We start from the raw sequence: 24,047 nt of genomic DNA on the forward strand, positions 1-24,047 counted from the left end.
CTGTTTCTAAGTAAATGTCTGTTGGCCACATAGGGGGCTATATCTCCGTTGGTCACATCACTCAGGGATCACAAATCAAAAAAATGTTGAAAACCATGGTCCTATTTAAACCATGTTAAACCTGTGAAAACCAGAGCTGCTCCAAAAGAATCTCTGGCATCCACGGGACAGGTAGTTATGGAGGGGGAAGACTATCTCGGTGATGCTCTTGGTGTCTCCAAGGAATGGAGGGAGGAGGAGGCAGAGCTCCCCATGCAGGAGGGAGCCCATGGGAAGGTGGATGTTATCCAAAGTATTTTTGCCTTCGAGAGTGTTGCTCATGGGAGCTCATGGTGAAAGCATGAACAGAAATGTGCTTGTTCTTTAACTGTCGTCATAGGAGAAGCTCTTTTTATGGTGGATCTAGGGACACTGGAGACACCTATTTCCCTTCGGTGTTTAAAGTACAAAATTAAGGGAATTGGTTTGTTCTTGCTGAAGTATTGACTCGTCAAAAATTGCCACAAAAGCAAAACACTAACTCTTCTGGTATTTTTTAATGTAGTTGTGAAGCCTTTGCACAGAACTAATCCAGACAAGGACAACATTAAATTAACTCTACTAAATCACCTGTTCCTTTTCTTATCACATATATAGGAAAGTCCTAGGGAAATAATCATGCTGCTTTAAAGAGAAATTAAATGAACGTAAGACTATTCATATGACTAATATAAATCATATTAATTTCAAGGGCTGCTTTTCATACTGAATTCATTTGACCATATTTCCAGAGCACTCAATAGCTTCTCAGTTCTTCTAACACTGCACGTACTTACTTAGTTGTGGATAATTTATTCCTGGAGCAAGGGTTAAGGAGCCCCAGTCAGAACCAGTGTGCAGAAGGCAAGGGAGAAATGGTCAGGGAGGGTGGCTGAGAGCTGCAAAGTGAGGTAATGCTGATGCCTCTACCCTAGGTGCCAAAGGATCCTGCTCCGCCATGGTCTCCCGATGCTATCCGCAGAAAAGCAGGGTGGAAGGGGACAGGCATGTTTTGCCATGGCAGAGCAAGGAGGCAACGCCACAGTGGGCAGGGCTGCTGGCCATGCAGGAGACACCCTGCCTGTGGCTCCCGCAAGCAACTCAAGACACCCCTCATCCTGCAGAACTACGGGCACTGGTGCAGCTGGTCTCATGCCAGCATCACTGATGGAGGTGCCCAGGACTTCTTGTCTCCCCAGTAAGCCCAGTCCTCTGTGGTTCGTGTGTGATAAACCTCCTCGGACAGAACCACATGAGAGTGCCGTAAGTGGGCTGGCACACAAGGAAAGCTTTCATTTGGGGAACATTTATTTGCTTTGGCTGCAAAGCTCTCTCACGTGCCTGCAACGCTGTAGCCTTCATCGATAGATACAGATCAGCGTTTGCATGCTCATCACCTTTGCTTGCATCTGAATTTTTTCCAAATGAACAAAGTTACACAGATCTGGCTGATGTGTCTGAAGCTTACAAACTTCCTCTTTTCTGCTCCCGCCTGCAATGGCTGGCTGCTGGTGATCAGTCTGTTAATTAGCAAGGGTGGACCAAAAAGAAAAAAAAAAAAGAGCACGCACTTTTAACTCAAAGACGTAACCCCCAGGCACATAATTCAGGGATCACCATCCCCTAAGAGAAGCTGCTTGCCCTGCAATACATGTATTTACATTTCACATGGCATGCCATCTCCTGCACATTCCTTCCAAAGGGTTAAATACAGCAGAAAATTATACTTAATATTTTAATAACCTTTAACTGTGAACCCCTAGCCTCGCTACTGTGTAAAGGAAGAGACCCAGGAAAAAAAAAAAACCACTTATGGGGGAAATTTAAAGTAGCTACACAACTTGCTGAAAATTACTGCAGACTTTCAGCTCTTTAATGAAGACAAGTTTGGTTCCTTGGGCTTGTTCGTACAGAGCCATCTGAAGTTAAAAAACTCCAGCAGACGCACACACAGTAGCATCCTTTCTGCCGTACACAGCCCTGCAGTGTCACCACAGCCTTCCACATTCATGGTGGCACTGAGCTGTATGGACTTTGTTTAGTTTGCAACTACTTTTCCCCTTGCTAATGAGCAGCCTCAAGACTGAAAATTCAAGTGAGAGGACCATCAAACTCTGAAAAAGCTGTATGTCCCTTGACTCCCTCTGAGAAGGACCCCAGGTCAGACCTGTGAGGCTCTCCTCCCCTTCCTTGCATGTTCTAGCTAGCAGGTAATCCAGCCAGAGTTTCATGGCCCTGTGGAGACCATGCTAACCAGGAGGCAGAAGTCATACTAGCAGCAACCAGTGTTGGAGGACAGACATCTCTGGACCCTTGGCAGAAAGGAGTTTCTTTTTCCAGGGTCCTGTGGACTCTCAGAAGGACTACCCTGTGTCACCTGCTGGGCAAAGAAGTACAACAGCTCTCCATGCCAACTTTTTTTAAAAGCTGTGTAGCCAGAAGAGGATGAATTTGCTGTCAAAAAAGCCTCTCCCTCCCCACCTTGGATAAGTGGTCAAAGATGCTCTGAGAGGAGCAGGAAGCAGAAGCTGTGTGGAGCAAAGGAAGTGAGCTCTTCTGCAGAGTTATGAGCAAAGCTTCCTGAGTCTGCCAGGTGAGTTTCAGGACTTTACACTTTCATATTTCTCTCTTCCAGCTCTGTGGATGGCCATACTGAGATCATGACACCAGCGCGCTCCATCCACAGGACTGCAGCTAGCGAGTCACCCCCTGAGCACAATTGGGTGTCGGCTCAGTCCCTCTCATTTGCATTAATGTTTTGTGCCACTACCAGGCCCGAGGACCCTCACAGGGAGATTGCTGGGCATAAGGAGAAAAAAAAAAACATATTTAAAAAAGCACCATCTTCTTAACAGTGACATAACATACAGCCTCTACAGCTCCATGCATCTGAGAGCTGATGGTGCTCAGAGGGCATGTGCCCAGCACACATCTCTAGCTCCAGCTACTCTCCCTTCTTCAGGCAGAAAAGATACAAGAAGTACAGTTCTCATTAGGGGGGTACCCCTGGAGGACCACACAAGCACATTCCTCTCCATCCCCTCGAGTAAAAAGCTGCCTCCAGCCTTTGACTGTGTCAGCACAAAGAGTAATTCACATGCATATGAATGCATTTGGCTAATCATAGTGTAGGGATAATTCTCTGTATATAATTACATGCTGTACTAGGCAGTTAACACTGCAGGGATGTTAAGGTCTGCTTGTATGTAGACAGGGGGATGGAAGGTTATTATGCAATGTTCACAGGGCAAACGGGCAGTTTCAGGCCTGCTGGTATATTTTGCATAGACATTAAGCTGAAATCTGTATCTAACTCAGTGCAGTCCCGATTAAAACCAAAAATAGCTGTTGCTGGTAAGATTCAGTTTAAACTCTATCCCCTTATCATTGTCAAAACCTTATGTTTTTGCATGGGGATCTCCATCATACTGATAGCCAAAGCTGCCTTGCTTGCTGGATTATTAAAAAGTCTGGTCCTATGCACTATGTTCACTGTCTCACTTTCAGAATTTTGAGCAGCTGCAAGGGGTTAGCAAGTACCTAGTATCCCTGAATATCACGACAGCTTTGTCTGAGATTGAGGCTTTTCTGAAATCTGTGAGTGAAGGAGAAATATGGGGCCTTTGAGTAGAAATAAAATAGTATAAACCTGAAAAGAGAACATCCTTTTTCTTACTTTTATATATATCAAGAAAAGCACAGTCCAAAACCAAAGAACAGTTGAAAAAGAAAAGTAGAGCAACATCCTTGAATTAGGTATCAAGTAGAGGGTGAAGAAAGCAATTCACAACACTGGGGATACAAGGTACAGGAAAACTCAGAAGTATCAGCAACTCAATGGCAAGAGACCTCCGAGCAGCCACAAAATATTAGGCTGGTTTCCAAAGCTCAGGAATAAGGCTAGGAAATTATGAGGTTTTAAAAGAATAGAAACTTTTATTCCAGTTTCTAAGCCTGGAAAAGACGCACCAATCTTCTTTTGTTCTAAGCTATGTTTTGCTCTGCTGTCACCACAGCTAGAAGCTTAATTCATACAAGTCAAGTCTGAAATTCTTGAACAATTAGTCAGCTTTCGAAGAGACAGTGAATATTAATAGACTCATGAGAAAGTCTTATGAACTGGCAAGGCTGAATCAGGAACCCCTAGTGTCAGAGCAAACCCAAACAGAGACAACATGAATTGCTGACTGAAGCCAGGGCAAATCTCCCTATAAATCCTGCATGAGCCAGTGATTCTCTGTGTGACCTCTGGCAAATTGTTTGGTCCTGGTTTGTTCCTCTGTCTACTCAGCTGGAAAACTGGGTTAAAAAATAAAAAGAAGCAGGAGCTGACCGAAACCCAGATCCTGAGCATGAGCTAAGCCTTTCCAGGTAAATAAATTATTTTAAAATAATTATGATAACACAGAATGTTCAGCATACCCCATGTTTTACTTTATGTATTTACTGCTGGACCCAAGCCCATTTACCCCAAGAGGATGAACATGACAACAGTTGAGAGGAGGGATCTGGTGCCAAATCAAAAGGGAGAGCCATCAATCCTTGCAGGGAATATTGGACTGCCAACAACAACACTGTGATAACAGTGAATCCCACCCAAATTTCCAACCCATTTTATGGCCGAGGCCAAGACCAAATGGTTTTATCCTATACAGAAAGGGACGAGGAAGCTACTGGGAGACCCAGGAAAGCCTCTGAGCTGCTCTCCATGAGGCTGGGGAAGCCCCACAGGGAGCTCAAGGTAAGGTCTCCCATTGGGTTGGTTTGGATCCTGGGAACTGCTCCTGTGGTTTCTGCCAGAGGACAAGCGACTTTCCGTGAGTCCCTCCTCACTCCAAAATAACACAGACTCAGTAACCTTCCAGAGATACAGCGCAGAAGCCATTCATTACAGCTAGTTTTGGGGAGAGGTTGCAGACATATTCCAGAAGCAAGGGGGAAAAGGGTTGGTTTGTTAGGGAGGGGTTTTGTACCTTTGATTTACTGCCGAAGCTCACTTACTAACATTTCTTTACTGCAGTTGGCAGGCTGAGCGTGCACGCTGCCTAACAGATTTATCTATAATCCTGCTGGGTGGTCACGATTCTTGTGTTGTAAGATTAATTGTAAAGACACCTAGGGCATTTGGTACTGGGAATTTCAAGCTATTTAAGTAAAATAATAATATATTTTTCTCCACAGCCCCATCCATCTACACTAGGGACGTCAGGGTCCGTAACAGACTAGCAGTGCAACTCCTCAAGCCATGGGGAGGACCAGTGGCTATCGCAGCACAGGGGAGGCTTGTATACCTTATCAGCTCGTTCTCCAGGCTCAGCAAGGCAACATAGTGCTGAAAACACTGAAAACTTGCCTTGCTGCTCCCTTTGTTCCTATGGGAATGCCACAGCTATGTGTTGTAAATATTTCACTCCTGTGGATTTCCAGACCTGCTGGCTCTATTTAGCCACCAGTGAACATGCATTAAGTGCCTGGCTTGGAAACTCATGTCTAAGTCCTCGAAAGGATCTAATGCTTCTCTTCTCACCTAAATGCTATTGACTTCTCTTAGCTTGATTTGGAGGTCAGCACAAAAAACCCCTCCTGAGATCTGTGCTTAAAAGCCAGTGATCAATAAGAAAAGTGTAGCTAACTCTTCGATTGCTCTGGTCTGAACTGAGTTTTTCTTCTTGCCCTGCCACTGTGGTGAGTGTGGGAAATATTCACAGAAAGCACTGAGTCGGCACTCATCCAGCACATGTCTCCATTTGGGTATCGCAGGTCAGTGATTTGGACTGGGAGGGAAATTGCTGGCTCCCACCCCTTATGGCCATCCGGTGGTCACCAACAGCTATGAATTGGAAGCACAAGACTTTCAGTGCCCACGTCTTCTTTTCTTTGAGCTGCGAACAACACCTGCAAAGCCAGCAGTGAGTATTTTTGTAAAGGGAGCTCCACTGCCTTTGAAACCTCATGGCATGACCCTTACAGCCATGGTTGTACCTGCCCAGTGGCAAGACAGGGGCTCCTGGGGATACCGCATGTGCTCACACCCGTGCTACCGGAGGTGAGTTTCACCAGTGAGGAGGCATTAATGGGAATCCCGTTCCCTGGCAGGGTAAGGTGGAATAAACTGAGCAGTTACATGCTGCAGAGTTAGAGTACTGGTAATTATTGTGTTTGGTTTTTTAATAATTCTTAGGGTGAGGAGACAACTCCACTACAGATAATTTTTTAATACTGATATATTTTATGGATTTGCACTGACTGAGGGTGAACTTATTTGCCAAATCAAATATCAGTTTTAATAAAGCTGTTAGGACTTTACCAGTTTAGGAGCACAGGGTGCCATTTTTCTGGGCTGTATGGATTTCTGGCTGGGATTCTTTTTTTTTTATACTTCAGTGATCCCTTTTTGGCTTTAGCATTAGCTTTTCATTTTCTTACAACTGAGTGGGCAATAACAGGAGTCTAGACACACAGGGACTGCTGCTAAACTCACAGGCATACACAGCAAGCAGAAACTTCACAGTAGAGTGGCTGGACTTCAGACAGCAAATAACCCCCTTCTGGGTTTCCAATGTTCTAGCTACAGTACAAAAAGGTCAAGTGCCAGCTAAAGCCTGCAGAAATGTCCCCTTTAACTTTTTCTCCTGGGTACGACCCTGTGTTACACAGTGCTTGCACTGCATCCCATCAAGGAGGAGGGGGAGCGGCTGGCTTGCATCCAGTAGCTCCCCGAGTCACCTGCTGCCTGGGACAGCCCAGGCTCCTCCAGAAGCTGCAAGCTCTGGCTGTGCGGCTGAGAGGGAAGAGTTTCCCACCCGTGACCAAGGTGGCAGAGGGTTGCTAGCAAGCACACTGGCCTGTTGCTCCTGTGCTGAACAAGCATCCCAGCATTGCTCTTTCCTATTCTCTTTCCAGAATTCCTCTTTCCAGGGACTTCTCCAGGTTTCTCTGCTCCTGTTCCCCTATGCTGGCAGCCCCTCTGCAAATTGGGTCCTCCTCTTTTGCCTCTCCTCTGCAGCGCTATCCTTGCTCAGACTGCAGCCCTTGCAGCCCTCTCAAAGGAGAAGAGATCTTGCTCACTGTCCCGGCTGGTTTCTTTCTCCTTCAGCAAGGCACCCTTGCCAACTTTGAGCAGGTTTGGTAGGCTAACCCTCCTCCTCCACAGCTGCCAGGCGAAGACCAGGGTGATAACACAAAGGATATCACACATGCACACACCCCTTTTTCTTTTTCCAAACACATAACGCTTTTACTAGGTTTCAACACCTAGGAACCCATCCATCAGGGTCACATCATGGGCAGGAGGGTGGGGAGGCAGCAAAGCACTGAAGCAAAAGTCCTTTAAGGAGCCCTAGACACCTCTACATTTTTCAGGCTGAAGCAGCCTTGGATTACAAGAGCATTTTGGAGATGCCTGAATGGGAAAGCAAAGTGACATCTCCAGCAGAAAGGAAAAAGCCCTTAACAGATATGTGGACTTGGTAGCTTCTGTTGTGCTGGTCCATGGAAGGACCTGCCTGGTCTATTCGAGAGGCTTTGAGAGCAAATCTTTCCTTCTCACAAACTGACCACAAAGGTTTTCTGCTGTGGGGCAAGATTACAAACATTACTTCTTACAGGTTGAAGAGGCTTGCTGAGCACTCTGACAACCCTGTGAATCCACCCAGGATTAGGATGTCTCCCCATACTGTGAGAGATATACCGTCTGAGAGCGTCCCAAGGGCAACCTCTACCCAACTACATTACAATGATCACCCCCTCTTCCTCTTCTTCCTTGTAGGCAGCCCAGTCAAGAAAACTGGGATGACAAGGGGCACTTTGTTCTCTCTAAGTGACTGTCCATGCCACGCAACCCAGACCTGCAAGTCCTCTCCTTTTGTGACTTTGGCCATAAAAATTGAGCTGACTGCACTGTATTTGGGACAGGCTGGGAAATCAATGGGTGAAAAGAAAAAAAAAAATGCTTACACAAAACCTTACACTAGCCTTTTATTTTATATTTTTTTAATTACAAAATTACATTATTTGAAAGATTCTTTCATGGTTGTATCTTGCATTAATTTTAGTGGAAGTTTTGAGTGAATGAGGGTTGCAGAGGCTGAAACAAGTAATGTTTCTGAAGTGCATTTGTAAAGTCAATACATGGTAAAGTTTCACTCTGCCTTTGAGCACAGTGGTTAGTGATAAAAGCAGACCAGAAGATGGGGAATAAAACTCTCCAACAGCTCCACTCCATTTTCCTTTTCTTCTTCTTCTTCTTCTTTTTTTCAGTAAAAGGGATAGATATTTTTTCAGAAGTGGAAAGTTGCCATTGCCATTTTTTTTGCAGAAAGGCCTTTTTGCCTCTCTCAGCAAAACTGGAGCATTCTTGTCTGTAAAAATGTCACATTTTCACCTAGGGCAAATTCATGGAAATTTACAAAGATTTACAACAAGAAGCAAAGTTTTAATTTTCATGAATATGCCCCAGGTGAAAATGTGACATTTTTACAGAGAGGAATGTACCATTCTCCTCGGCAAATGAGTGTTTTCCTAACAAAATAGCAGTTCAATTTTAAAAGCTGGCTTCATTTACATTTTTTAGAGCTACAAAAGGAAAGTTTAATGCCCCCATAAAACCCACTCCTTTCCCATTTTGCCACAAACAGGGGCTTCCCGGTTATATGGACAGTATTATTTCTACTGTCGTTATATTTAGGATCCTTAACCATGGAAGAAGACCCTGCTATGCGAGGCACTGTTTAGAGAGAGAACATAAGGCTGGTTCTTGCTTCAAAGAGCCGAGCCCCCATGGCAAGAGGCAACAGCATGGGGGAGCATATGGAAACGAAACAACGGATTATCAGCAGAAGAGGTTTAGAAGTTGATGTACCGCAACCACTTTGCCTCGTGCTGGGAGAACGGGGTCACCACCTATCAAATTGCAAAACCTTTGAATTCGAGCTGAGGATTAGGGACAGACTTGGAAGGATCTTGCTCAGCTGCAGCAGGCAGAAAAAGATGAGGTGCAATGCCATTAATGCGAAATTTTCCATGTGTCCTGCTGTCAGTCAGATAACAAGTTGCTGATATGTGAAGACGGGACTGATATAAAACACCAGGACAGAGCACCACAAAGCAGAAAAGGATCCAGGAGTGACTGTGGCACAAAAAACCAACAATGTCCTGCCCTGGCAGAAACTGCAAGCATTATGCTGGGGTATCACAGCAGGACCACAATTTATAAGCTGTTTGACATACCTTTCATCTGTTTAGTGCTGCTAAGTCCTCAGCTGGAATATTTTGTTCAGTTTCAAGCACATCTTAATATTTTTCAAGAGAACAAAAAAAAAGCTACGTCCCAAATCTAGTTCTTCAAAGCAGCAAAACCAGTTAGGGATCTAGAAAACACAATTTATGAAGTAAGACTGAAGGAAATGAGGTTGTTTAGTCTAGAAAGGGCAAGACTGAAGGGAGACAATAACAGTCTTTAAATACATCAATGTCATCTGCAAATATGGGGGAATAATTCTGGTGATAGGATGGGAAATAATGGGCTTTGATAGCTGCAAAAGAGATTGAGGATAAACATGAAAAAAATTTCTAATGGTAAGGATGATTAAGCACTAGATAGATTGGCTGGGGAAACTGTTACATCTCCATCACTTGTTTGTTTTTGAATAAGAGCTTAGGCAAACATCTGTTGCAAACGGCTTAGGTACAAGCTGATCCTGCTCTGGGCAGAGAAGGGATCAGATCTGTCATAAGCCACTGAGGTGCTCTGAGGCACACCAACTGCCCTGCGGAGCTGCATTCACCTGTGGGGCACAAAAAAATGCCAGTGGGACTCAGTGCAGACGCAGGTGAGAAACGTTGTGAAATGCTGGGCAAGACCATCTCTCACAATCCTTTCAAACCTAGTTTGGGATATTTATGGCACGTAGAGAGTAATATATCCTGTGGCATGTATTATAGCTATGGTCAGGTCTTTGGCATGTCCGTATGCTGGAGTTTAAGGAAGCCTCTAGTGATTCTGACTGCTTCTACGTTTGGTGAAATCCTGCAGCTTTTTAAGAACATGATGGGCACCCACCCTCTGGAAGCCAAGGAAATGGCTTTCAGCCTTTTAAAAGCTTGCTCCTCTTGGGCACACAGAATCATTCATCTTCTCTGCAAATTCAAAAGCACCTCTGCTCCGCAGTCTTTTCCAGACCAGTTTGGGGCAAGACATAATCAGCATTGGTAAAAAGATATGATTGATCTAAGAGACAGCAGAGAATTTGGAAGCAGGAAACATGGTTACACACATTGATGAGAAGTACAAACAGTGAGGCTTGAGTACAACGCTGAATCAAATCATAAAAGCACACAAAGAAGAGATTCTGGAGACATGCAGAACAGCCAGGAGCTTGGGCTCTCCCAAAATTTGTTCTGTGGTTTGGCTATTTGGGTCAGACCACACAGATCAGAGGGAGTTTGAAATGACAAGGGTGGGAAGCGGAAAGACCCGCACCACAGCAAATGAAATCCTAGAAGAGATTTGCAGTAAGTGCCTCAGTCTTACCCACCTAAAATCCCATTCAAGTGGAGCCGGAGGAAGAGACTCTGGCTGTCACAGCATCCTGCTGCTTCAGCGGTGGTAGGAGATGCTGCACAGCTTTGGAATGGGCGTGTTGGATCCTGAAGGCACGAGCAGAGGAAAAAGATTATCCAGATACTCTGCAGCTTTCTTCTGTGATACATAGCTTATCCTGCAAAGGGGGCAGAAGCTATTTCACTGTTATTGGGGTAGGAGCACACATACAGGCAAGTACCAGGGTGAAATACATGCTGTAAGATGTAGTCATTGAACCTTCTGACACTTTGTCTCTTCCTTACAGTATGGTGGAGTATTTAGCTCTACAGTGCTTGTTCTTTTCTCTTTGAGCATTTTGACTTGACATATGAAGACTCTGCTCCATGGAAAGACAAACAGTCACCTTATGGTTCAGCACAGAGAAGGGACAGTCAAGAGACGGGTTGTGACACAGAAACCGCTTTGGTTCTTGCCCTGCCATTCCCGCTGCAGCTACAGCTGCAGCTTGCTCTGGAGACAGTTAAAAGTAATAACTCATTGGCATCATACTTCTGTAAAAACACCTACTCAACCATCCTGGCATCACAAAATGCATGTGTGTCTTCACACCTCTCCTACTAAGACCACAGGATTTGCCCAAGACCAGTCTTGGAGAGTGAGCGAATGATCTCCCATTACCTCAGCAAAACATCTGGAGAATAAGCTTTCAACACCTCAGCCCCTCATCTGTAATGATGCTGCTTACCATGTGTTTCTGCCCAGGAAAACAAACCATAAGAATAAGTCATACAGCCAAAAAAGAAAAAAAAAAAAAAAAAAAAACCCCGCACCAAATAAATCCTAACCTACCTCAGACCTGCCCCATGTCAGGAAGATGATGCACATAGGAGCTTTCCCTGAAGGTGCTGCCTTTCCGTCTAGCACCAGCGCAGCTCTGGTGACAGACAAGACAACTGGAGAAATGTGAATGTAGGCGGCAGTGGGAGATTTTCAGAAAGTACGCCCACACAGGGACAAGGTTTCCAGCAACAAAAGCAAGGGTGTGCATGCAGTGTGTGAAGCTGCACTGTGGATGCTGTCAAGTAGATTCAACCAGGTGGAAGATTTATCTCTGCCTACACAGACCATCTGAGTTTTCTTCAAAATTTTCCAGGGAAGTGTAGTTCCTTACCTCTGAGTAAAATGAATAATTTCTACAAGATGTGTGTTTTGTGCTTGAGTTCCCTTCTTTCACATAAAACGAAATTATTTTTTTCCTTTTCCAGGAAATCATCTCCTCTTCTGTTTCTTTTTTTTTTTTTTTTTTTTTTGATGGGGCAGTGCAGACCAGAAGCGCCCAGGAGAATGCTTGTCCAGTGGAGAGGAGAGGTCGCTAAAGGAAATATATTTGCTGCCAGGTGGTCTCCTGCTTCTCAACTATGTGAAACCCCTGAAAGACCTGGGTAGATGTGCCAAAGCGACACATATGCACATGGGAGAAGGGGGTGAGTGGAAAGAAGGCAAAAGAAGAGAGTCATTTTTTTGAAACAGATTTTGACAGGAAAACAGTCTGGAAGTCAGGTTGCCTACGGAGACTGATTCATTTCAGCTTGAAGCACAAATGTGGTTGCTAGCCTGATCCCCAAAAAGCCACAGAGAACTTCCACTAAAGAGTTCATTAGGCTTTGACAAACCATATACACCGGGCTGTGTGTGCTTACTGTGCTCTCCTGAGACAGTGGAAAGTATTTAATACACAGGCAAACATCTTAGAAAGGGAGGTATCCTTTCCTCATATATTTCCATGTAAAGCATTTTTGAAAGATTTATTCAACATAACTTGATTATTTCCAGGCTGCCATGTAGCTCCCAGGAACAGCTCTGGCCTTGGCTAAGGGTGGGAAATCAAGGAATTCAGCTCCGAAAACAGCCTTTCCAAGCTGCTCTCAAGTTTGGTGGCGCAGCTCAGTGCCTTGGAGGGGAGCAGGGGCGAGGGGGGAGGAAAAAAAGGCTTGTTTCTGTTCACCAGCTCAGCCCTCACAAAGTATTACTGTGTTTCCTTCCCAGGGAAGTGCCATGGGAATTAAGAGCTTATTTTCTCAAGGGGGTACCTGCTTCAGTTGGTTCTGATGATCTATTTTCACCTCCCTTTTCGGCAGGCTAATTCGCTTAATGCAGTCAAGGGATAAAACAACAATCAAATTAGATCATATTATCAGCATAAGATAAAATAGTAGCGGGGTGGTTTTTTTTAGCATTTTTATCTCAATGGCACAATTTGGAGCAAGTCCAAACCCTCAGAAATTCTGTATAGTTGAGTTTAAGAGCCCAGCAGGGGTTTTTCATGGAAAGTGCTCCAGTATATGAAAGCATTTGTGAACAGCCAAGCCCATTTACTACAAGATTTAACATGAATTTTTGCAGTGTGATTTGTGGAAGCTTATGTTTCTGGTTGCTACTTTCCATCATTATGTCTTCATAAAAAAAGTTTTTTTAAAAAGTTATTACACTAAATAGGAAAACAACCAAGACTTTAATAGGCTTGTTGCTCTAGCTTTAAGGACTTGAAGCTTATGGGGCAAGAAATATCTTATTAGAGCTACTTACAAGCCAAGGAAAAACAGACAAGTCACTGGATATGCAGGCCCTGTCTTCTGGCCTGAAGCAGCTATCACCAAAGCCCAATTCTGTTTGGCCTTAGAGAGCACTGCATGATAAACTATTATTTTGATGGAAAATATTATCATCTCAGGCCCAACCATGAGCTCCCGTTAACTTATATTAGCAAGCTGTGCTCTTAGAAGCTAATGAATTGTCCTTTTTTGGGCTCTGGTACAACCCAGCAAGCTTGTCTAACTTGCTGAAGGATCCTCAGCTGCTGGCATGTCAACTTCAAGCTGGAGGAACACCAACACTCTCCCACAGTGAGACGGAGGAAGAGCTTTTGCAGTGGTTAAGCACACACAAAAGCCATGTTGGCCCACGTGCTGCAGGGCCATGCTCCTCTCTTGGCTTCCCACAGCTTTGCATCCCACCCCACAGGCTGGACCCAACGCAGAGGGGTGGGCATCTTGGAAATCCAGTCCTACTCACGCCATAAAGCCAGGTAGCCAGGTGATGGACACATCCTGGCAATGCCCTAGTGAAGAAAAGGCTTTGCAGTCTCTGCTCAGCACAACCACAAATGGCCCATACCCCTCAACTGGAGCACAGCCCCCACTAGGCACCAAAGGATTTGCAGCTTGGGCATCTGCAGGAAAGTAGCTTTCATGAGCCCTGCTGGTCTTGGAAGCGCAGTGCCTTCCTACACCTATACCATGGGACTCTAATTAGGAATTAGTCTGCTTGGGACTGTGACCTGTAATGTAAAACGGTACTTGGCTTTCAGACCTGGCGCTTGCCCCACCATCTAAGCAGCACAGCCCTTCTTTTGGCTCTGCCACTGCACCCCTGCGGGGGAGGACTGCACAGGACATGGCCCCAGCAGCTTTCTTTTTGGCTGGACACCAGTGGATCATCACACTGCTGGTGAGATATGTAGGGATGGTGTAGTCTCCTTGATGGCAGTAGGAAAGAATACTTTTCACTGTTTTTTTTTTATTTATATACATACATTTAAAAATATCAATTGTTTTTAAGTTGAAAAAGCTGAACTTTTTTGAATAAATTGAGAATTTGAGAGTGTTTTTTAAAAAGATCATTGCTTCAAATAGTAGAATAACAAGTGGAGTCACCGTAGTGGGAGAGCAGGAACAATAATCTTCAGGCAGTGCAGAAACATGGCAACAACAATCACAGGTTTGCCTCAGCCTCTAGCATCAGCTGTCACCAGCCTTGGAAAGGGCAGGGGGAGAGATATAACCTGTCATTCAAAACCTGTTTTTTACTCTGAAAAATGCCTATAAGTATTAGTATCTTCAGCTACCAAAACAAAATCCATCTAATCAATAGCTTACCTTAAATTCATAAGCCACAAATATAAAAAATAAAATTTAGTAAATATCTTCTTTTGCCTCTATGAGCCTCTAGCTGGGTATTTTCCCCTATCATTACACACAGCTGAGAAAAATCTGGGCTACCCACTCTCTTTCATGGCTGAGAATATTCCCAAAGCAGTAACTTACCCTCCAGAAGTTTATAAGAAAAAGGAGATTGCCCACAACTTTGTGCCGTGTGATGGTGCGAAGAGCATCCTTCAGAAACACTCCAGCATTTGGGGCAGGTCTGCAGCCACTCAAACACATGTGACGACAATGCACAGGCTTCAGCAGCTGTGCACCGGGCCTTCTTTGGGACAAGAGGGAAAGGGTGCCTGGTCCCACGAGCAGGGAGAGGTTTTGTCCAGCCCTCCCAGCCAGGGAGACATCAGGGGTCTCCTACCCCTCGCTAGCATGGGCTTGTTCTGCACCTTCGGGGGGATTAGCATGTGGCTGAGGAGTTTTTAGCAATGTTTGCTGGGATATCAAAGGCACAAGAGCCGCATATCTGCCAGGAATGATAGCCAGCTCTGCCACATTGAGGGCTGGCTTGGCCATCCGCCAGGATCATAAGCGAAGCAGTTAATTTGCATCTAAATTACTTAGGATTTTAATCAGAGATTAATAAACAAAGGTTTCAGTAATTATTTATACAGATCACAGCAACAGTGCTTCACACAACACGGCGGCCAACATCATTTGCTCTTGGGGCTGCCGAGAAATATGGGTGGAAAAGAAAAACCCACTGCTCTGCTGGACCCAACTTCTCCAAGTGTGGCTTTCACTTCAGCAGTGGCCAGACACGGCTAAAGCACAGGCAATCCCTTTCCCTGCGGGATGGGGACCTCTGCCTGCACCCCTGCAGCTGGGCGTCTCTGCCAGGTCCCTGGCAGGCAGGATGCTGCTGCTGTCTACAAGAGGGGTTCAGGCCTGAATCCTCTCCTCCTCCCCCTGCTCCTCCTCACTGGGAGCCACCCTGCTTCAGCATGTCCCTGGTGGTCTTGGGCTGCCATCCAGACCCTCTGAATTTCTGTGCTTGGACCCCCTGGCTGAACAGCCTCCCACCATAGCAACAACCTTCGCTGCTTCTTCATATCACATCAAGAAAAAACCCCAATGCATCATTCTTCACTGGTGGAGGATGAGCTGCCTACGTCATGATTTTGGCAGCCGGAGGGGCACTGGTGTGGGGCATGAACAGACCAGTGCCTGCCAGGGCAGGTAGAAGAAGGGAAACCAGCTCTCCTCCACAAACGCTTCACACAGAAATAACACAATGGCTCAGGTAGATTTATACTTCTCCATATTAGCTTTAAATCCCAGGTTTATCAGCTGGTTTGTCCTGTTGATTCCCCCCTTATACTGTCTAGGGTTTTTCTCTTCGTGCATGCATATGCTGTAGTTTGGTTAAAAAAAAATTAGAGATTGGACTTCAAGTTCTCACAGTAATCTCAACCATTTAGCTTTATGCTGCTATAGTTAGTCATATAAAAATAGAGGATTTTAAGTCAATACCGCCTAGAAACTGCTGTTGCATACATAAGAAAGGAAAAGGGATCTCTCTCGTTACTTAAAGAAATGCAAGATCAACAAAATTCCCTGAGCACAGAGATGCTCTGTTCTGCACAGCCACATTGGTACACTTAGCAGAGCAAGGTCAAGACAGACTCCGTTATACAATAAAGCAGCAGCTCACTTATTGCTGTTCAAGAAGTCACATCCCTAGACATTGCTAAAGAAAAAACTGCTCTAGCAACAAGCTACTTGATCACTTCACTAGCATGAAGGACATGGGTGTTTTTCCAAGAAACTTGAAATGGTCTGGGCTTTAAGTTTCATTTCCCTCAGCAATGCTAGGCAAGAGCAGGCACAGCAAGACTATTTCAGCTTACATTTTGTTAGTGGCTTGCAAACGGAAACTCAACAGCTTAACAGTTTAACACAGCTGGGGATATTCAGCTTCAATGACTTAATATGCCTGAAAGATGTCATAGCTGACTTGGGGGTTTTTACATTTATTCTGCCCAAAGACTCGCTGTAACACTATTTGTCACTGCAGGTAATTGGCCCTGCTTAGTCTCTGCGTTCAACAAAGAAAGGCTCCAGACTTCCCTGCCCATGGGTGAAGGAGAGAGTGTTCTTCAGTCCATCTTGGTCGTGGCTTTCAAGGTTTCTTTTCTAAGGAAAAGATAGCAAATAAGTTTACAGCTGCTTCTGAGAAGGCCTTCCATGCAGGTACAGATTCACAGAGATGAACAGTTGGGAACAGGAGGAGGGAAAAAATTATTTTTAAGGGATTTGCAGCTTCTCTCTCCCCTTAGCAAGTCCCTGCACATGTCTGGCCACACAACACACAATTTTTCTCTCCTCCGCACTTCTCCTGGCCTGTTAAAGTTGTACCTGTCATTACCTTCAACGGGCATCTGCTACCAGCACGGCTTATTGCCTCTGAGACATTTCTGTCTGCGTTAGCACCTCCCAGCCTCCTCCTAACTTCCTTCTGGGGCACTGGACAGCTGATGACCCTTCCCCATCAGCACGCATTGCCCCACACCAAGCATACAATGGGTCCTGGCTCCAGCCCAGGTAAGGATCATTCCTGTTCAGGTTACTCTGCTGAGGGAAAATCTCATTCATTTTTCTCACTTCAATGTGCTCAAGGTACCTTACAAGCACCCTCCCAAAACCTTCGTCTAGACAAACCTTTGCAGCCTGGTGGGGTGCTGGGTGGGGAGGGCAGAAATAGATGGATGAGATGAGTGGCAAAGAGCAGCCAGGACCTCTGGAGGAGCTGTCAGAGGGGTTGCTGCCTGCTACAGTTGTGCACAAGGGTTCCTTTCTCACTGTTGAAGAACAGTTCAATGAAAACCTCCATACTGTCTGCTCTGTGAAGAATCTTCCAGATTACAAAATTCCAAAAAAATTCAGGTCAGAGGGAGCCTCAGGATGTGCCCTGCTCAAAGCAAGTCCAAATGGAAACAGTTGCTCAGGGCCGTTTCCAATTCAGTTTTGAGTGTGTCCAAGGATGGAGAACCCAAGTCCCTGGGCAGCCTGTTCCAGTGGTTAATCACCTTCTCTGTGATACATTTTCTCATATCTGATCAAAATGCCTCTTTCTGATATCTGTCCGTTGCTTCTTGTCGTTTTCCTGTGCTCCTCTGAGAGAAGCATGGCTCCACACCCTCCCATTTGGTAGCTGCAGACAGTAAATAGATCCCCCCTTTTGCAGTTTCTTCTCCAGGATAAAAAAATCCTGCTCTCTCACCCTCTCCTCATACAACAAGTGCTCGTGCCCCCTCTATCTGCCCTGACAGCCCTCCGCTGTGGTCCCTCCAGTGTGTTGACACCTTCCTCAGACTGGGGGTCCAACACTGGAGACACAGTTCCTCCAACACTGTCTCTCCATTGGTAGCCCCAGAAGTGCCAATGCCTCCATTGTAAGGGATCTCGCCACTCAGTCCCTGGCACAGGCTGGAGGCAGCCCCCAGAGGCTGGGCACCAGGCAGGAGAGGCACACGGGTAGCAGGAGCTCTTTGGGGCCAGGGTGAGAGGCCTCACCAAACAGGGAGGGCTCTGGCACTCAAGGCAGCCCTCACCTCATGCAGTAAGCATGGGGCCTGGCGAATGCCTGAACCAGTAGTATCTGGAAAGGAGAAAGCATTCTGATCTATATTTACAGAAACTTAGCCAGTAGACCAAGTGAAGTAATTATCTCCCTTTACCTTTCGCTTGTTAGAGCACATCTGGAGTACTGTGTCTAGTTTTGGGGCCCCTGACTCAGGAAAGTCATTGATGACCAAAGAGACTTCAGCAGAGGGCTACCCAGCTGGAGCACTTGCCCTATGAGGAGGTGTTGGGGGATGTGAGCTTCTTGATGTTGGGGGATGTTGAGCTTGTGAGACTGAAGAAGGGACAGCTTCAGGGAGACCTTCCATTACCTACAAGGAAGTTACTGAGAAGATGGAGCAGGGTGGGAGAACAAGAGGTAGTGGGCTGGTCCAGCAGAAGCAGGTGCCACCATCTCCCAGAGGGTTCAATGTGTGTCAGCCCTAGGCCTGGCACTGCTGGAGACCCTGATGGAAGGAGAGCCTCCAGCTTCCATTGTGAATCCTCTTACAGGCCCTGGCATCAAGGGTTGTTATTTTACAGTGTTTCACAGGGGGGTGGGGGCCTTTGGGATCCCTGTGGCCAGGGAGAGGAGAGCAATGCACCTGCCTCCTCATGCAATGAGCAGTACCATGGGCACTGACGAGATTGGGAGCTTCAGCATCACCCTCTGCTTACTCACATCAGTGACTGTCAGCCAAGGGTGCTGCCTCATGTGATGAGTTCTCTCAGTACACACACCATGGTCTTCCTCATCCTTCACTCGAAGGTGAGCCATGCGAGCTCCTGTCTGTGGATCAGGAAGACCGTGACTCTTGTGAAGATGGGCCCCAAAAAAGGGGCAGCGGACACAGTCTGCAGCAAATTCCCATGCAGGCTGCACAGATGCTGAATGCACTGCCAACCCAGCCCCAGCTGGCATCTCATGTGGCCTTCAGTTCTCTTGTTCATGTCTATCATGGTGAGGAATGTCACGTCAGAAAATTTCCTGCATCTTGACTGTAAAAATAGAGTCAAAGTAGGACATTTCCTCCTCTACTTCAGGGCTCATTCTTTGTTACTGAAGCACATCATGTAACAGTTTGCAATTAAAACCATCAACAGCATGGAAGGCCATACCACAATAGCTTTGTAGTCAATTATTTGATTTATAATTAAACACACAGATTTTCAGCTTACTGACTAGAAAGTAGGACAAGTACTTTCTGTTTGCCTGGGTCTACAAAAAAAGGCCAGGAATCCAGGCTGCAGTTTCTATAGCATGGATAATTTCTCTCCTCCAGCGCAGGCTGTCTAGACAATGAGCAGGTTAGAACAAGGTAAGTTTTGGGATGCAAATTTTAAGTATTTCCATAGCAACAGTCAGAAACCCCCAAATAAACAAACAACCAGTCACTATGAAAGCCCCTCAGCCATCCCGGAAGGCAAACTGGGTAAGGCGCAGAGAGCACTGCAACGCGGGGGTCAGGTTGGCCTGCTCCTTCCACCTGGTGACCTTCTCCTGGATTCATCAACGCTGCCATCAGCTGACGCAGCACGGTAATTTTGCACTGTGAGTCAGTGCTTCAAATTGATCCTGAGGACAGCAATTTCCAGCTACTTTTTCACTCGTACACCAATGCTGCGTTGTCCATCCCTTCCTTGCTTCCCCACCTCCCCTTCAGAGGTGAGGAATATTTGAAGGTGGTTCTTGAGCCAGAGTCCTCCAAAGGACACAACAGTTCTGTGTTTGTCAGCTCTAAAATAAAAGGCAGAATAAAGAAAAGGCCAGATATGTGACCATTCTCAAGCTGACTGATGCTCTGAACTTTATTTTATTTAACCCTCCAAATCCTCACGGTTCATGGGCCAGCCAAATACTTGTGGGTCTGCATGCATCTCTGCTGAGCCCATCAGGTACATCTCCTTGGTTAGGCCTTGCAGTTCTTCAGCTGGTTTTCAGTTTTTACACACATAAATTGATATACAACCGATTGCATGGGCCTTTTGTGCACAACAAATGGTGTGCCAGGGCTAACAACAGTTTTTACCCAGCTGATGAGCAGAGCAGTATACTGGATCTAGCCAATTCCTGCTATCTTCTCTGAGAAGCGGTAAGCATATCCTGAAGATTGTTACACTTTCCGAACTACTTCACATAATTAGTCTTGAGGGCTTTTTTAGAACATTTCTGTAAAATGTACTCTCTCCACTGCTCTCTTGTATGCAGTAGGTTACATTTTTCTCTTCCACAACTTTGTAAGAGGCCACCAGAAACTCTCAGGCTCTCTGCCTCCACTGGGTATGCCAGGAGTCTTATGAGGGCCTCCAGCTCCCAGTCTCTCTGGGATTTCCATGCTCATGTAAGGAGAATGAATTCTGAGCCACAGCTCATTGTCCAAGATCTCAAACATCTGTTTGTGGGAAGAGGTTTTGTGTATCCATACAAATTATTCTAAATTTGACTTCCATGTGAACACAGTGTGATTTGTGCTCAAGACTTGGACAAGCACCATGTGGAAGGCCTATAGCATCACTGGAGCAGCAGAAAGACTTCAGGTTGAGAGTGGCCAGACATGCATATTTCTGATGTGTTTTTCTTATCTGGAGAGCAGACTTAGCTACCTATGGAGACAAAACTATCATTACCTTTACCGTACTCTGGCTTTTGAACATCTTTATTACTTACCCTCAAAAAACATTTACCTTTAGAGTCACGATATGACAGTGAAATAAGATCTGAGTAGTGAATATCTGCATTTTCCAGCCCTTGACATTAGAAAAGGGGCTTTACTTGGTGATTTGTATGTTGGGTCATTTGCATGCCTGCTTCCACTCTGCCTTCAGAGACTACAAGATGACCTGCCTGTTCATCAGAAGAACCTACCTGTTTGCATGTGATGTTTCAGGAAGGTGAAGCAATAATAATGCCTCCCAGGAAATTTTTTCAGGAGTCAGGTTTCAGCTTGATCAGTAACAAGTGCACCTTAGTGCAGAAGTAGGTCCTTTCTTCTCATCAGCCTTGCCCAAGCCTAGTTTCCACAAGCTTGGAGTATTTTGGTATCAGAGTGGTGGCACGTGCAGAAGAGGCAGATTCCCATCTTGAGAAGGTTGCAATAATTGGCCATATACCCAGCAAGGGTTCAGTGGAGGTCAGAGGTGTTCAGCCTATGGGTCAGGTTGAAAGACTGGAAAATCAGGGACATTTAATAAATGCCAAACAAGAAATATTCTTTTTGTGAGTTGGTTGCAATTAGCACAATGCTAGAAATACTCAGCATGGTTACAATTTTCATACAGAAAAGCAAACATGCACAGCATAGAAATGACTGGATTTAAATACAAGAAACAAAATAATTGCCACCTATAAAAACATATATTTCACTTGACGCATTCTTCCTGCTCAAGCCGCATTCCTGAGCAGACAGTCAGCAGTGGATTTTTTTCCTATTTTCATGTTCAGTACACAGAAACACATGCTCTGTGACCACAAAGATCAAGTGGTAGAGTTCTAAATGAGGGGTATGTCCAATATTACTACATCCACCAGTGACATCAATTGTTAAAAATAAAATTAAGACCATTTAACTATATTTTCCTTACTTTGTCATCTGGTCATTTTTCCCAAATTAACTTTTCAGCTGCACAGGGCAGCAGCTTAAGTATGAAACAACCAACTGGGATTTTTGTATGACTAAACGTTTTCCCCTGGGGTCTGGGAAATGTTTGCATCAGCTGTTGCCAAGTCATGCTTGCCTCCCAGCTAGCACAAGGCCATGGCCTTTTGCTAGGGAGGGGCAGATGTTCTTCTGCACCTACTAAATTGGGCATGAGGTGACTCAGAGTAGCATGGAAAACTTCTTCCTCCCAAATAATTGCACGGGCCTAACATTGTACCAACTATCGTTATTTACCTCTCCACAGTGGAAAACGCTGTTTTTCCATGCAGGTCTGACTCAGCACACAGTGAAGGTAGCTGCAAAATGCAATGCTGCTTTTTTAAGCAGCTGAAAGAGATGCAGCCTGAGCTGGAATTCAGGTCTTCTTCCCAGACCTCTCCCTGGCGTGTGCTTCCTTGTGAGACAGGAGGATCCTTCTATTTTTCAGACAAATACCCAGGGCACCAGTGGAGAAGAGAAGCCCCTGGCTGGATTTCAGTCTTTGGAAGGAGACCGCTAGCATATCTGAACTCCCAGGAAGGCCCGCATGCTTAGGCAGGCATTTCAGCCAGGCGGTAAAGCTTCTGCCCAGCACAGTAATGTCACATCAGTGCACTGTGGGGACCGTCTTACATGCATCTATCCAAGCAGCAACCATATGGGTTTTACTGATCTACATTTGGTATGACGAAAAAGTCAAAAAGAGCTTGGAGTTCACCTCCCAGCAGTGCGAGTCTTCTCCACAGTGCATCCTCCAGTGCTTCGTCCAGTCATGATTAGACCGTAAGGTTGGTGGTGTGGGACCATGCTGGCAGGACAGAGAAGGGGTGCCCACAGGTGCTGACTGGGACTAGTGATTCTGAATGCTACTAGCCACCACCATATTACTGCCCTTTGCACACTCCACTACACTTGTCCCTCGCTGGCTTTAGGCTGTTTTCTTCAGTAGACAGGAGTATTTTCTGCTGTTCTTCCTCATTAACGCCCCAGCCCTCCAGTGAAACACTGAGAGCTTTCCTTTCATCTCACTTGCCATTTCACCAGCTCTAACCTGAATCTGTGACTGCTGGCAAGTACTGAATGTTTTGGTTTTGCCCGTTCACTTTCCCGTGGTTTGTAATTTCTCATGTGTGGATGCCAGTTGCCTATTTTGCCTCCTTTAAGGCTTCTCATGCGTATCTCTAACAGGAGAGCTGATTGCAGGCAGCCTGTACCTGGGACAGCCTAGGAAGGCAGTAAGTAGTAGCCGATTCCTCTCCAAAGCTAGCTATTTTCTTTTCTGTTGCCAGTGTGCATGAATCATTTCCCACAGCCAGGTGTCTGGGTCTTACCCAGCATGGCCTGGCTCTCTCCTGACAAGCCAGTGCTCTCATTTCAAATCTGAGGAGCAATTTGTCTCTGAAAGCGTGCAGAAAGCCCAAGTAGTTCTTACTGGTAATTGGCACCAAAAAATGGTTGTCTTTTTTCCACGAAGCTTGCTAGATCTCATTACTGGAGCTTCATTTCTAACAGCCATACTGTCGAACATTGACTCCAAGCTAAGAACTATTAAAACTAATGTGACAAGTATCAAAATCCAGTCCATGTCACCAAGCCTCACACCTTGTTTTTTCATTGCATTCATTCACTTGCAAAATTCACTTGGTTATTTGCAGGGAGTGTGAGGGTCATTAGGGAGAATTAAAGAGGATTTGCTGAAACTGAGGAAGAAAAGCTTAGGCATGTGCACAGAAGGGAGGGAGGAGAACTTCTGCATGTTGGTTTAAGGCAGAGTAATTGGGACTGCACATACTCCTTGGAGAACAGAAATTGCCTGGAATACAAGCCTGCGGTCCCGAACCAACCTCATCCTGGAAATGCTGGTCTCCGCCATGTGGTTTCTCAGCCACGGTTAGGGTAATTAAACCTGCAGACTCACGAGCATAGCAAAAGGGGGGAAGAATTTGTGGAGAGAGCCGCTTACATTTTGTTATCACTCAGCAGAGGTAGTGAGGGATTTAGGCTGATTATACATGCTGCACCTAATCTTTCATTCCCCGGCACCTGCCTCTCGCAGGGGCTCTTGTCAGATAATGAGGAGTGACACACGGTGTGAAGTGCCAGCCCTATCTAATCGATGCTGTCATCGCCACTGTCACAAGGAAGCACTATGGGAGATAAATGTAAGCCCGACTGGTGTTTAGAAGGATTCAGAGGCTGCTTGTTGCTATTTTTATGCAGATTCTCTAACAAAGAGGCTGGAGAACTGCTGAGTTACTGATCATGAGAAACAATTTCAGCTAATTA

Source organism: Phalacrocorax carbo, chromosome 1 (assembly GCF_963921805.1).
Source record: "Phalacrocorax carbo chromosome 1, bPhaCar2.1, whole genome shotgun sequence".
Lineage (NCBI taxonomy): Eukaryota > Metazoa > Chordata > Aves > Suliformes > Phalacrocoracidae > Phalacrocorax > Phalacrocorax carbo.